This window comes from Pyrus communis, chromosome 11, assembly GCF_041283825.1.
Source record: "Pyrus communis isolate YQ-2024b chromosome 11, ASM4128382v1, whole genome shotgun sequence".
In the NCBI taxonomy this organism is placed as follows: domain Eukaryota; kingdom Viridiplantae; phylum Streptophyta; class Magnoliopsida; order Rosales; family Rosaceae; genus Pyrus; species Pyrus communis.
In genome coordinates, this window is record NC_142575.1 from 9,323,130 (window position 1) to 9,336,065 (window position 12,936).

At 38.1% G+C, this 12,936-nt stretch overlaps 1 pseudogene; it reads left to right on the forward strand.

Moving 5' to 3' along the window:
• Nucleotides 1-4,486: 4,486 nt before the first annotated feature.
• On the forward strand, nt 4,487-6,662 carry LOC137742103 (uncharacterized; annotated as a pseudogene).
• The last annotated feature ends 6,274 nt before the right edge of the window (nt 6,663-12,936 follow it).

Here is a 12,936-nt window from a genome sequence, read left to right on the forward strand (position 1 = left end):
AGAGTGCATGTGGATGAAATGATGAAGTAGGAAGGTGGAAATGCATGTGTTGAATTGGTGGTGCAATGATGAAAGAGTAAGTGCATGTGTGTGTGAATGGTGGTGCAATGATGAAAGAGTAAGTGCATGTGTGTGTGAATGGTGGTAGCTAGGGTGAATTATGATGAATGCATGTGGAATAAAGATGGAGAAGGTGGTGTAATGATGAAGGATTAAGTGCATGTGTGTGTGAATGGTGTTTCTTGATGGTTTTGGGGTTGTGATGCATGTGAATGCATGTGGCTAAGGGTTGTTGATTGGGCTAGAGGTTTTGCATGGCTCAAAGGATTGTTTGATTGGGCTAGGCCCTTTGTTTTATGTCCAAAGTGCATACAAGACTTTCAAATTCGTCCAACACTTTGGCTCCAAGCATATGTTATCCATTCCAAGCCCAATTTTGCTCCAAAATGCTCCAAAATGCATCTTTTTGCTTCCTTAGCCATATGAACCTAAAAACACACGAAAACGGCTTAAACTACTAAAACAATTATGAATTAACAACATAGATGCACGAAAACAAGTTAAGTAAGTCGCCTAAATATGCTCCTATCAGAGAGCGAAAAGATTCTTTGCATGGAAAACAGATTTCACTTCGTTTTCTTTACTCAAAGTGCTCTTATTTAATGTGGTTCTGTTTTGGTTGCGTAGTTCGTGGTTTGCAGCGACTAAGAATCGTTTCCTAAGAAATCTATTGAGCTAAGTTCTTTTTGGTAGGAAATTAGGGTTGTTGATGTTAGCAATGGATTGAGTCTTTCTGTTTGGTATGATTATATCTCTGAACAAGCATTAATAAATAGAACGATTTCGATCTATAATTTTATTCGGTCAAGATTCAAACTTCCATTGTAGATCAAACTATAATTCAAACTCCCATTGCAGATCAAACTATAAGTCAAACTCCCATTCCAGAGCAAACTATGAGTCAAACCCCCATTTCAGAGCAAACTGGGAACGAGGAGAAGCAATAGGGCATGGCTATTTCCGGGGCGTCGGTCATTTTGAGATTCTGGTGTAATAAGGTTTGAACATTATGCTCCTCTGCTTTTTGATTTGTACATATCTTGAATTTCTCTCAATTGCTAATGGATTTATTTTCTTTGGAGATTTCAGAAAGCCAGGTCGTGGAAGGAAGAAGTTGGTTTGTTGCCATTTTTAGGTATATAATCATGTGCCCTGATAGCATATTCAAAGCCTATTTAGTTAGGCAAGTGTTATTGGCACTCCAAAAATCTTATTTTACACTCCTCACAAGTGTATTTTTCTTTCCTAATATACGAAGTTTGGAGTGTAGAATGTGATTTTTGGAGTGCTAATAACAATTCCTTTTAGTTATATCGATTTTTTATTTATCTTTCTAAAGCTTTTGTGCCTAGATTTTAAATATGTGATTGGTAATTACTTAGCACGATAATTGTCGAGCTTATGATTGTTATTCATGAATAAAAAACCTTCATTCACAAATCACAAATATATGATGAGCTATTTAGAAATTCTGCATTTTCGTCATCCAATTCAATAGCATTTGGGATACTATGCTAGAATTCTATTACAGCTCCAGTTAAGAGATGTGAAGCATGAAGAATATCTCTTTAGGAAGTGTTAGCTAATCCGGTTAATTGGTCAACGAAATTAGCCATTTTTGTCATTTAGATTGGATAACCTAGGAAGAATGTTAGAATGATTGATCATATTCGTTAGCCCTATGTTTTTTTTATTGCATAATGATGAAATTGACGCGTCATTTAGTCGTAGTAATTGATGTAATAAGTACGTATCAACTGCCGCATTCACTCATATATCCCTCTCTTCATTCAGGTAAAATGTATCTTATTCATGCAGTTCAAGGTGATGCATTCAAGTCCCACAGCAACGCTCGGACATATTTTCTAATTTAACCTAATCTCACTCCATGAACTGTTCAAACTACATTTAACGTGAACACTATACTGCATAAAATCAGCATTAGGCAAATCTAATCAAGGGTTTGGAGCTAGAAGCTTAGCTAAAAAAATTTCATCATACAATCAACAACCAAGGGGGTTTTTTATTGTTTTATTTTTTATGGCTTGTTATTTTAATATTTCAGATATTGTTGAATACACCTTATATTTGTGTTTTAGGAAAACTAATGAAAATGGTTTAAAAAGTTTTAATTTTAATAAAAAAATCATGTTATAAGATTTGTTTAATGATTAGTTCAAGGTCCATATTAAAGTAGTCCAACTAAAAATGGTCCAACTATAATAAATTATGATTTGTAGATTTTATCCCTAACTTTTTTAGGTTGAGTTCTAAATTTTCGTTGTTAATGGAGTTCATTATTGTTTTGTAAACCTTCTTTTTCTTTAATACAAAAATATTGACCATCATGCTGTTTAATTTATATTTTGTATTATTTCGTTGAAATATGATCGTCGTTATTATTCATAGTGCATTTGAGGTATTGTTTTTCAAATTTTTTTCGTCAGTGGAGTTTATCGTTTGTTTCTCTAGAAAATAAATTTAAGATCTGCATGCTATTCAATAATAACGACGGGTCACTGTTTCTGGACTGTAAAAATAAACTGTTTCTGGAAACGAAGTCATTGTTTCTGGAATCTAAGTTAATGGTTATGGAATCTAAGCCACTGAGTCTAGATTCAAATGAAATAGACACACTATTTCTTAAATGTAAGCTAGAAAATAAATAGTGAAATTCACTGTATTTGGATTCAAAGCAAAATAAGCACCCTGTTTCTTAAATATAATCAACTGATGCAAGAAAGAAAAGAAATAGTCAAAGGTTAAAACATAGACTGTTTCTGGAATCTAAGTCACTATTTCTGAAATTTAAGTCACTGTTTCTGGAATTTAAGTCATTGTTTCTAGATTTTGGTTCTTTTCTTTCCTGATACAGTGTTTGTTTATGCACAGACAAAACAAACACTATATCTGATTTTTTTTTTCTTCTAAAAACAGTGTTATGTTTTGGATTCTCTAGAAACAGTTTTATGTTTTGGTTCTTTTTTTTTTCCAGACACTTTTTCGTCGGCTTCTGCCATTAACTTCTTTGAACTTGTTTTGATGGCTTTGTTCAGATGAATGTTTCCTTTTTCAACTCTAATTTAACTTTGATTTGGTTGTTTTTGAAATGGGGGAAGTCGATTTGATAGGAAGACAGGGAGTTATTATGGTCGTTTCGTGCTGGGTTGAGGTTGGTGAAGAGTCAGGACAATATCGAATCATTTAGGGGTATTTACAGAAGTGTAAATTTGTAACAGATTGGGCTTGTAAGTTTGACCCGTGGACAATAGTTTTGGATGGTTTTTTATTGAACTTTGAGCCTTTTGGTTAAATAATATTTTATGATGGTTTTTGGTTAAATATTTGTTGGCCCAAGCTCTTTTCATTAAAACTCCCTTATTTTTTTTATTAAAATTTATTTACACTCGTATATTTCCATATTACACTTTCATCCCACACTTGCAACATACATTGCACATTTTTTATATACACCATACATTTTCTACACTCTTCACGAATACATAATGTCAAGCAAAGATCTTACTTATTTCTTCGAATTATGAGGTGGTTTCCATGTTGTTTCTCTTCTCTTTCAAATAATGAAGATTTAGATTTGAGAATCCATCATTAAAGCAAAAACAATTTGAGAGCCCATCACGTTGTAGCAAAAAGAGATCTATAAATGCATTGCATAATTGGTTATGCATTAGCTTCATAAATACAATTTTTGGGTTGCTTCATACTAAGTTAGCCTACTCTTTGATAATAGTTTGAAAATTTAAACAAATTAATTTAATGGTATTTCTCTTCATTTGTAAATGACAAGTTTTAGACTCGATTATAGCTAAAGGTAAATTTGAATTATATTATTGGTAGCCCAAATGATGTTATCTACACTAAAGGGAGGAGGGAGTAAACTTAACCTCACAATAGAATAATTAACCTCACAATAGAATAACAATAATGTGATTCAAATTCGCCTTTGACGAAAATCGAACTTAAAATCTCTAATTTACAAGAGGAGATGAATATTATTAGGCTATGTATTAAGTGCCAAGAATTTTCCACTGTACTAAGTCCCAATTTCTTGAGATTAACAATGGGTAATTAGTTACCAAACAACATTTCAACAAAAACTTTCAGATTTTGAAAAAGTCAAAAAAAAAAAAAAAAAAAAAAAAAAACTCAAAACGAAATGGTTAATATACGGTTCCAGTATGAATTTTTTTTTAAAATTCAATTTAGAATATCAATCTTATACAAATAAAATAAAATGGGATGATAAATGATAATATTTGAAATCCCTATGTTCGTTGAAATTATATGCGAGTTTTGTCAATATATGTTCAAGGGTTCTAAATTTGGCTCTCTCCTTTTCATTTGTAATTGATTCCAATATGTTGGGATTTTGGAGCGAGCCAAGTTAATCCTGCTAACAGGTTGAAGCAGATTCATTCCTCAGTATATCTTCCTCAGCAAAAGTTTTCCGAAAAGTGGATTTACGCACGGCCTCGCTGACTCACTAAAGATGATGCGGGCAACAACAGCTGCTGCTGCTTCTTTTTGGAAGGTTGGTTATGGCAGCAGCCGCACCAGAGGTATGCCTCCATGTCTTCTTCAAGCTTCTTCTGTTGTTGTTTTCTTCAACAATTACTTGGCTTTGTTTCACTCTCGACCTTTTAAATCGACCGAATCTAGAAACACCCAACACCACCAGCTTGTGAAAATCACTAATGCTGAGGATGCTCTCAATGTGTTCGATGAAATGCTTCACAGGCGTCCTCTGCCTTCCGTTGTCCTTTTCACTCGAATGTTGGGTCAACTTGCCAAGTTGAAGCATTACTCGACAGTCATCTCCTTGAATAACCAAATGGTTGTGTCAGGAATTCGTCCGAATGTTTATACCTTAAACATTATCATTAATTGCTTTTGCCATATGCACCAAATGGGGTTTAGCTTGTCTATCTTGGGAAAATTCTTCAGATTTGGTTTTGAACCGGATGTCACAACCTTCAACACTCTAATCAACGGCTTTCTTCTTGAGGATAGAGAGGCCGAGGCTGTAGAACTTTTCAATAAAATGTTGGAGAGTGGTAATTGCAAGCCGGATGTGGTTTCTTTCGGCACGTTAGTTAAGGGTCTTTGCATGATAGGTAACAATAGTGCAGCAATCCAATTGCTTAAGAAGATGGAAGAAGGAGATTGCAAGCCTGACTTAGCTGCCTATAGCATGGTCATTGACAGTCTTTGCAAGGATACTCTAGTTGTTGATGCACTGAAGCTCTTCTCAGAAATGACGAGTAAGGGTATTGCCCCAGATGTCATGACCTATACCTCTTTGATTCATGGAGTTTGCAAATTACAGGATTGGAAAGAAGCTACAAGATTGTTGAATGAAATGGTGAGTAAACATATCTTTCCAAATGTGCACACCTTCAATGTCTTGGTTGACACATTCTGCAAAGAGGGGATGGTCCAGGAAGCAAGGAGCGTGGTCGAAATGATGACGCAAGGGGATATAGCACCCAATACAATTACATACAATTCGCTTATAGATGGTTACTGTTTGCGAGGAGAAATGGACGAGGCTAAAAAGGTTTTTGAAATAATGCTTAGCAAAGGCTGTATGGTTAATGCTTGTACTTACAACATATTGATAAATGGCTATTCTAAGCATAAAAGGATAGATGATGCTCGGATGATTTTTCTAGAAATGTCTCATAAGGGAGTTGTTCCAAATACGGTTACTTATAGCACTCTTATTGATGGGTTTTGCAAGATGGGGAGAACACAAGATGCACAAAACTTGTTCTCTCAAATGCAAGCTTGTGGCCAACTTCCAAACATTCAAACGTATAATTCTTTACTGGATGGCCTTTGTAAAAACCAACAATTTCCCAAAGCAGTTGAATTGTTGGAAGAGATGGAGGGAAAGAAGTTGGATTTTGATATTGTAACTTATAATATTCTCATTGCAGGTTTGTGTAGAGCTGAAAAGGTTGAATGTGCATGGGATCTCTTTCGTAGTTTGTCATCAAAAGGAATTCAACCTAATGTCTGGACATATAATATAATGATCAGTGGATTTTGTAATCGGGGACTTACATGTGAAGCAGCAAACTTGCTTAGAGAAATGGAAAAGAGAGAATGTCCTCCAGATGGTTGCACGTACAACACAATTATCCGTGGGTTATTCTATAACAACGAGACATCAAAGTCTGTGAGGCTTATTCAAGAAATGGTGGAGAGGGGTTTTTCTGCAGATGCATCAACTACGGAATTGGTCGTTAATTTATTGTCTAAAGATAAAGTAGATCCCACATTGTTGACATTTATAGAAAGACCATGTTGAAATTTATCTGCATCTTTGTAGTTTTGACAAGTTTCAGTGCATCCTTCCCTTGAATGCTGCATTGGATGGAGTTGTTCCTGTGCTGAGTCCAGTTCAAGGAGCCATTCATGCATCGCCTGGTGACGTATGGTATCTGTTATTAATTTTATCTGTCGAGTGATAGAGCAACATTTATGTTGCTATTTTAAGATTATGAAATTTGTTGGAGAAGCAAAGTTGCTGGACTGATATGAAATTCTTAGACATATTTATGGCTTGTTTTAACTTCTCCTTTATTTTTTTTTGGTAATAATTCTTTTAAGGACATTATTTATAAATAATTTTAATGGAATTCCATCACGAAAGGAACAGTCTAATCCGATCAAACGATGTCAGACGTGGTTAAATGAAAATTTTACGAATTCCATCTTTGTTTAAATATTTTTTCTATGTGCACTAGAAATATTGAAAGAAGAGAAGGCCATCTCTCAGTATACAGAAGCCAACTTACACATTTTCAAGCATTCAGGCAGAGAACGCCATCTCTCAGTATACAGAAGCCAACTTACACATTTTCAAGCATTCAGGCAGAGAAGGCCATCTCTCAGTATACAGAAGCCAACTTACACATTTTCAGACACATAATTCTGGAATCTCCAGTGCTAGATCATATCAGCTACCAGCTGCCTTGCCACACCATCGCAATTTTTCTTTCACTCCTTTCCAAACCAGCCGAACTCAATGGAAGAAATTGAACTTGCCTCATCTCAATGCTGCACGAGATTTGCAGAAAACTTCTCAGTTGCAAACAACGTCCGAAACCTTTATGCTTACCATACTCGGAGGACCAGCTCAAAATCGAAGCCAAAAAGGTATTATGTATATGAACTGAAATGGTTGGTTATTTGAATTTTGAAGGATCAGTCTCATTTCCAACCTTTCGGCTACCTAATTAAATTAGTGTTTATGTCAAATTCTTATCGAGTTCCTGTTATGTACTAAGCATAAGCATGTAACTTATAGACAGTAATCTACACTAAATTCATCCAAACTGCGGGAAGGGAGAGAGTTTGCACGCACAGTGACATAAATGAGGAATACCCTATCTACTATGAGAATCTACCCCTAGACAGTAATGTACACTAAATTCATCCAGACTGCTGGAAGGGATATAGTTTGCACGCACAGTGACGTAAAAGAGGAATACCCTATCTACTATGACAATCCACCCCTCGCGGCATTCATGTTGGCTTCACAGAAACGAAACACAAGAATGATCATAAACATGTCCTAATTTTGAAACACCTTCAACTGATATTCCATGGTATTTGAATCACCGTCAACTTCCAATCTTGAGAGTTTTAGTCCTAGTGCCAATTTGATTTCTTGACACAGAGCCAAAGCTGAAGCAAATCCAATAGAAAAAACTTTACCAAAAAACCAGTAGGTGAAGTATCCCAAACAAATTCATCTTCTGTATTAGGCAAGTCGGGATTGACGATAAAGAGTTAGCAAGATGACTAACAAAATGAGAGTTTTTGCGATGTTTTGGAGATGGGGGTTGGTTTATATGATTGGTCACTTGGGACCAAGTGGTATAACCACAAAATGTAATGTCCGAGGTTTGTTTTCAATATAGATCATCTAAGGGTAATGCTGAGAGATTAACAAGCAGTAGCTTAACATGTCAATTTTAAAGATGAATATTTGAACTTAGGTCCAAAAAAAAAGTGTAAATACGATATTTAAGCCCGTAAAAAAATGCACATTAATCCCGATTGATGTGAATAAGCAATCAGAAAAATGATTAACTGGGAAGGAAACAAAAAAAGGAAACGCCCATCGTGGGACCCACAACCATAAGGTTAAGAGCCTTGCGCTCTACCAACTAAGCAAGACGGGCTGCTTGTGAGGGTTGGGACCCACAAGTAATGAGGCTTTGGTCCAAGGGCTCTTCAATCTAGGCCTTACAATTTTTTTTCTCCTTGTCGGAATGATACCTAGGGTTCTTCTCGTCAGATTTCTGTGAAGCAAGACTAAGATCAACTCAAACCGAAAGGGTCAAATATAGTCTGGTTTAAAATTATAGCCATATAAGAAATTATTTTTAAAATGAATGAAGTGTTGGTTAACGTGCTTGTTTCTTATTGGTTTGCACATCTAATTTAAAATTTTAGTCTCCCTAACATTACCCTTCATACATCATCTTCAACTAAAAGATCTAAACATAACCTTCTCAATAATTTATCAATTTATTCATTAAATTTATTGATATAAACGCCCCTATATGCTAAACAATTGTCTAGCTCCTAGTTTATAATGTAACCAAGTGTTACTTAGATCACCTAGTGATACAAACGATGCCTCTCAACTATCAGTTGTCTTCTAATCTTTGAATTTGAATCAATTTATGCAATAGAAAGGTTAGGCCCCAGAAAACGGGCTGGAAGGGGGGCTCCACTTAGCCAGGGAAAAAAAAAAAAAAATCTGGCGGGCTCAATAAAATTATTGCCTAGCCATCTATTGGAGATGGATGTTTGATCAAATTTGGCCAATTTTGTTTGCTTTTGGACCTTTAGCCCTTTTTATTGGAGATAACCTAAACTCACGAGTTTTTTTTATCCTCAGTCGGAACATTTTCCTGGTTATAAACTTATAACAAAACAAATTGATGTTGGTTGGAATCTAAGTGCAAGTTTTTAAATTCGTGGAGATGTAGAAAAACATAAAAAGTTATCATGCTTGCACATCACCATTCGAGTCTCCAAAAATTATTTCAATAATTGCTAATGTGTGATTTTTCATTGAAACTCTACCTACAAATGATTTTAACATATATCTAATATTGAAAAATATAAAACAAAAAGCAAAAAGGTCTTCTTTTTGTTCCTTTTTTTTGGAACAAATGATATTATTTATGATGGAGTTTTGAGCTCCCCATTGTCCCACATCGGGAAACAACAATTTGTCAAAGGCCTTTATATAGGTCAAGCCCTTTTTATTAGTGATTAGGTGTTGGACCATTTGGAATGAGGATTGAGGTTTGGGTCACTAATTGTGTGGATTAGGCTTGATGATTATACTATAATATTAATATAAATTAATATTAATTAATCAAGACAAGGGCCAAGGAATTAAAATTAATTTGATCAATTAGTTTTAATTTCAAATTAAGTTTTTAATTAAATTAATTAAAAACATTTTGATTAATAGATACAACTCTTTGGAAAGAGTTTTATAGCTTCAGATACATCCAAAATGTGTTTGAAGAGGTATGAAAGAGCCTATATAACTGGAGTCTTCAGTTCCATCAAATATCATCTTTTCTTCCTCCTTGTCTTCCGTACAAAATTTCTAGAGAGTAAAAGAAAGCAATTCGTTAGAGTTCTATAATCCAGTGCGGGTTGTAGAATTAGGTAGTTGTATCCTGGTCGAGCAGACGTTGTAGAACCACAAGCATAAGAGTGAGACGAAAATATTGTTCGAAGGACATAGCTTTTGCGCTAGCCTTTACGTTCAATTTATTCAAGTTAGTATCATTTTAATTTTTTATAATTATTGTGTAATTGCATTCTGTATTGCAAGTATTGTTTTTTTTTTTTTGAATAATAAAGTATAAGTATTTTGGTTCTGTATTTATGTTATTTTGTTGTTTCTAAATTGTTTGCCAACAATTTACACTAAAGGGGTGGAGAGAGTGGGCTAGCACTAATATGGTTCAAATTCGTCTTTGGCGAGAATCGAACCTAAACCTTCTCACTTATTTGTGAAGCGAAATATCACTCTTCACACTTCCACTTTCACTCCCACGTTCTCTCTCCCTCTCTCATTCCCATTTCTAAAATAAAAATAAAAAATGTTCACATATACAAAATTTTGTACTGTAGGCATATGCTAGTTGATTTTTAGTAGAGATAACAGAATAGAGCAGTGGTGAATGTACCATGGAGGTTCAACAATAGGCATATGAAGGAGTTCATAGCAAAAAAAATAATTGGGAAGAAGAGAGTTTTATTCTAAATAATAACTCTTTGATTTGGGAGAGAGTCTCAACTCGTTGACTTGGAGCTGCTAAAGATGATGCGGGCTGCAATTACTTCTTCTTCTTTGAAGGTTGGTTATGGCATCAACATTAAGTGGTGCAAAGAACTTGCGTCCCGTCATTGAAGATGAGACGGATAACCCAGTTGGCGAAGTTGAGAAAGCCAATGCTATGATCTTCATTTGATGATGCCCTGCAAACTGAGTACCTTGCTGAGGAGGATCCACGTGCACTATGGGTCGCTTTGGCATTAGACAAATCTAATCAAGGGTAGGGGTGGGCAAACGGGTATAGGAACCGCGGGTTGGGGTGGGTAATGCGTGTACGGGGCGGGTACAAGTCGGTTCCTAATTTTTAAAAAGAGAAACTGGCTGGGCCGGGCCGAGCCTTTGAAACTTTAGGTTCGGGCCAGTTTCATAAGTGTAGAAAAACGGGTACCCGGACCGACCCGTTTCTAATTATAATGAATGGCCCATATTGGATGATAAGTTATCATCCAATCTCAACCATTAGTTTCAAGATCAACCCTAGCTTCCTCGAGGTTCCAGAATCACTCCCTCCACTTCATCGCATCTCCCTGGACTCCTTGGACTCCAACTCTCAATCGTCTTCCCCTCACCTCACAGTGCTCACACCAGCCTCACTATCTGGGTTTTAATTTCCTAGCTCCAAGGTGTGGGGGTTGTAGGTTTGATGGATGTGTGTTCTAGGTTTCCAAGCTCGCAGAGTGACGGATGTGTAGAGAAATAGGGGCCAAGTGTGACATCCCACATCGCCCAGGGGAGTGATCCTTAAATGTATATTCCCATCCCTACCTAACACGAGGCCTTTTGAGAGCTCACTGGCTTCGGGTTCCGTAGGAACTCCGAAGTTAAGCAAGAAGGGGGCGAGAGTAATCCCATGATGGGTGACCCACTGGGAAGTTGCTTGTGAGTTCCCAAAAAACAAAACGTGAGGGAATGGTAAGCCCAAAGCGGACAATATTGTGCTACGGTGGTGGAGCGGGCCCGGGAAGTGATCCGTCCCGGGCCGGGATGTGACAATTTGGTATCAGAGTCTAACCATGGCCGTGGTGTGCCGACGAGGACGTCCGGCCCCTAAGGGGGGTGGATTGTGACATCCCACATCGCCCAGGGGAGTGATCCTTATATGTATATTCTTATCCCTACCTAGCACGAGGCCTTTTGGGAGCTCATTGGCTTCGGGTTCCGTAAGAACTCCGAAGTTAAGCGAGAAAGGGACTAGATCAATCCCATGATGGGTGACCCACTGAGAAGTTGCTCGTGAGTTCCCAAAAACAAAACCGTGAGGGAATGGTAAGCCAAAGCGGACAATATCGTGCTACGGTGGTGAAACGGGCCCGGGAAGTGGTCCCCCCGGGCCGGGATGTGACAATTTGGTATTAGAGCCTAACCTTGGCCGCGTGTGTGCCGACGAGGACGTTGGGCCCTTAAGGGGGGTGGATGGTGACATCCCACATCGCCCAGGAGAGTGATCCTTAAATGTATATTCCCATCCTTACCTAGCACGAGGCCTTTTGGGAGCTCACTGGCTTCGGGTTCCGTAGGAACTCCGAAGTTAAGCGAGAAGGGGGCTAGAGTAATCCCATGATGGGTGACCCACTGGGAAGTTGCTTGTGAGTTCCCAAAAAACAAAACCGTGAGGGAATGGTAAGCCCAAAGCGGACAATATCGTGCTACGGTGGTGGAGTGGGCCCGGGAAGTGATCCGTCCCGAGCCGGGATGTGACAATTTGGTATCAGAGTCTAACCCTGGCCGTGGTGTGCCGACGAGGACGTCGGGCCCCTAAGGGGGGTGGATTGTGACATCCCACATCACCTAGGGGAATGATCCTTATATGTATATTCTTATCCCTACCTAGCACGAGACCTTTTGGGAGCTCACTGGCTTCGAGTTCCGTAGGAACTCCGAAGTTAAGCAAGAAGGGGGCTAGAGCAATCCCATGATGGGTGACCCACTGGGAAGTTGCTCGTGAGTTCCCAAAAACAAAACCGTGAGGGAATGGTAAGCCAAAGCGGACAATATTGTGTTACGGTGGTGAAGCGGGCTCGGGAAGTGATCCCCCCGGGCCGGGACGTGACAATTTGGTATCAGAGCCTAACCTTGGACGCGTGTGTGCCGACGAGGACGTCGGGCCCTTAAGGGGGGTGGATTGTGACATCCCACATCGCCCAGGGCGATGATCCTTAAATGTATATTCTCATCCTTACCTAGCACGAGGCCTTTTGGGAGCTCACTGGCTTCGGGTTCCGTAGGAACTCCGAAGTTAAGCGAGAAGGGGGCTTGAGCAATCCCATGATGGGTGATCCACTGAGAAGTTGCTCGTGAGTTTCCAAAAACAAAACCGTGAGGGAATGGTAAGCCCAAAGCGGACAATATCGTGCTACAGTGATGGAGCGGGTCCGGGAAGTGATCTGCCCCGGGTCGGGATGTGACACGTGCCCACCCCTAATCAAGGGTTTGGAGCTAGAAGCTTAGCTAAAAAATTTCATCATACAATC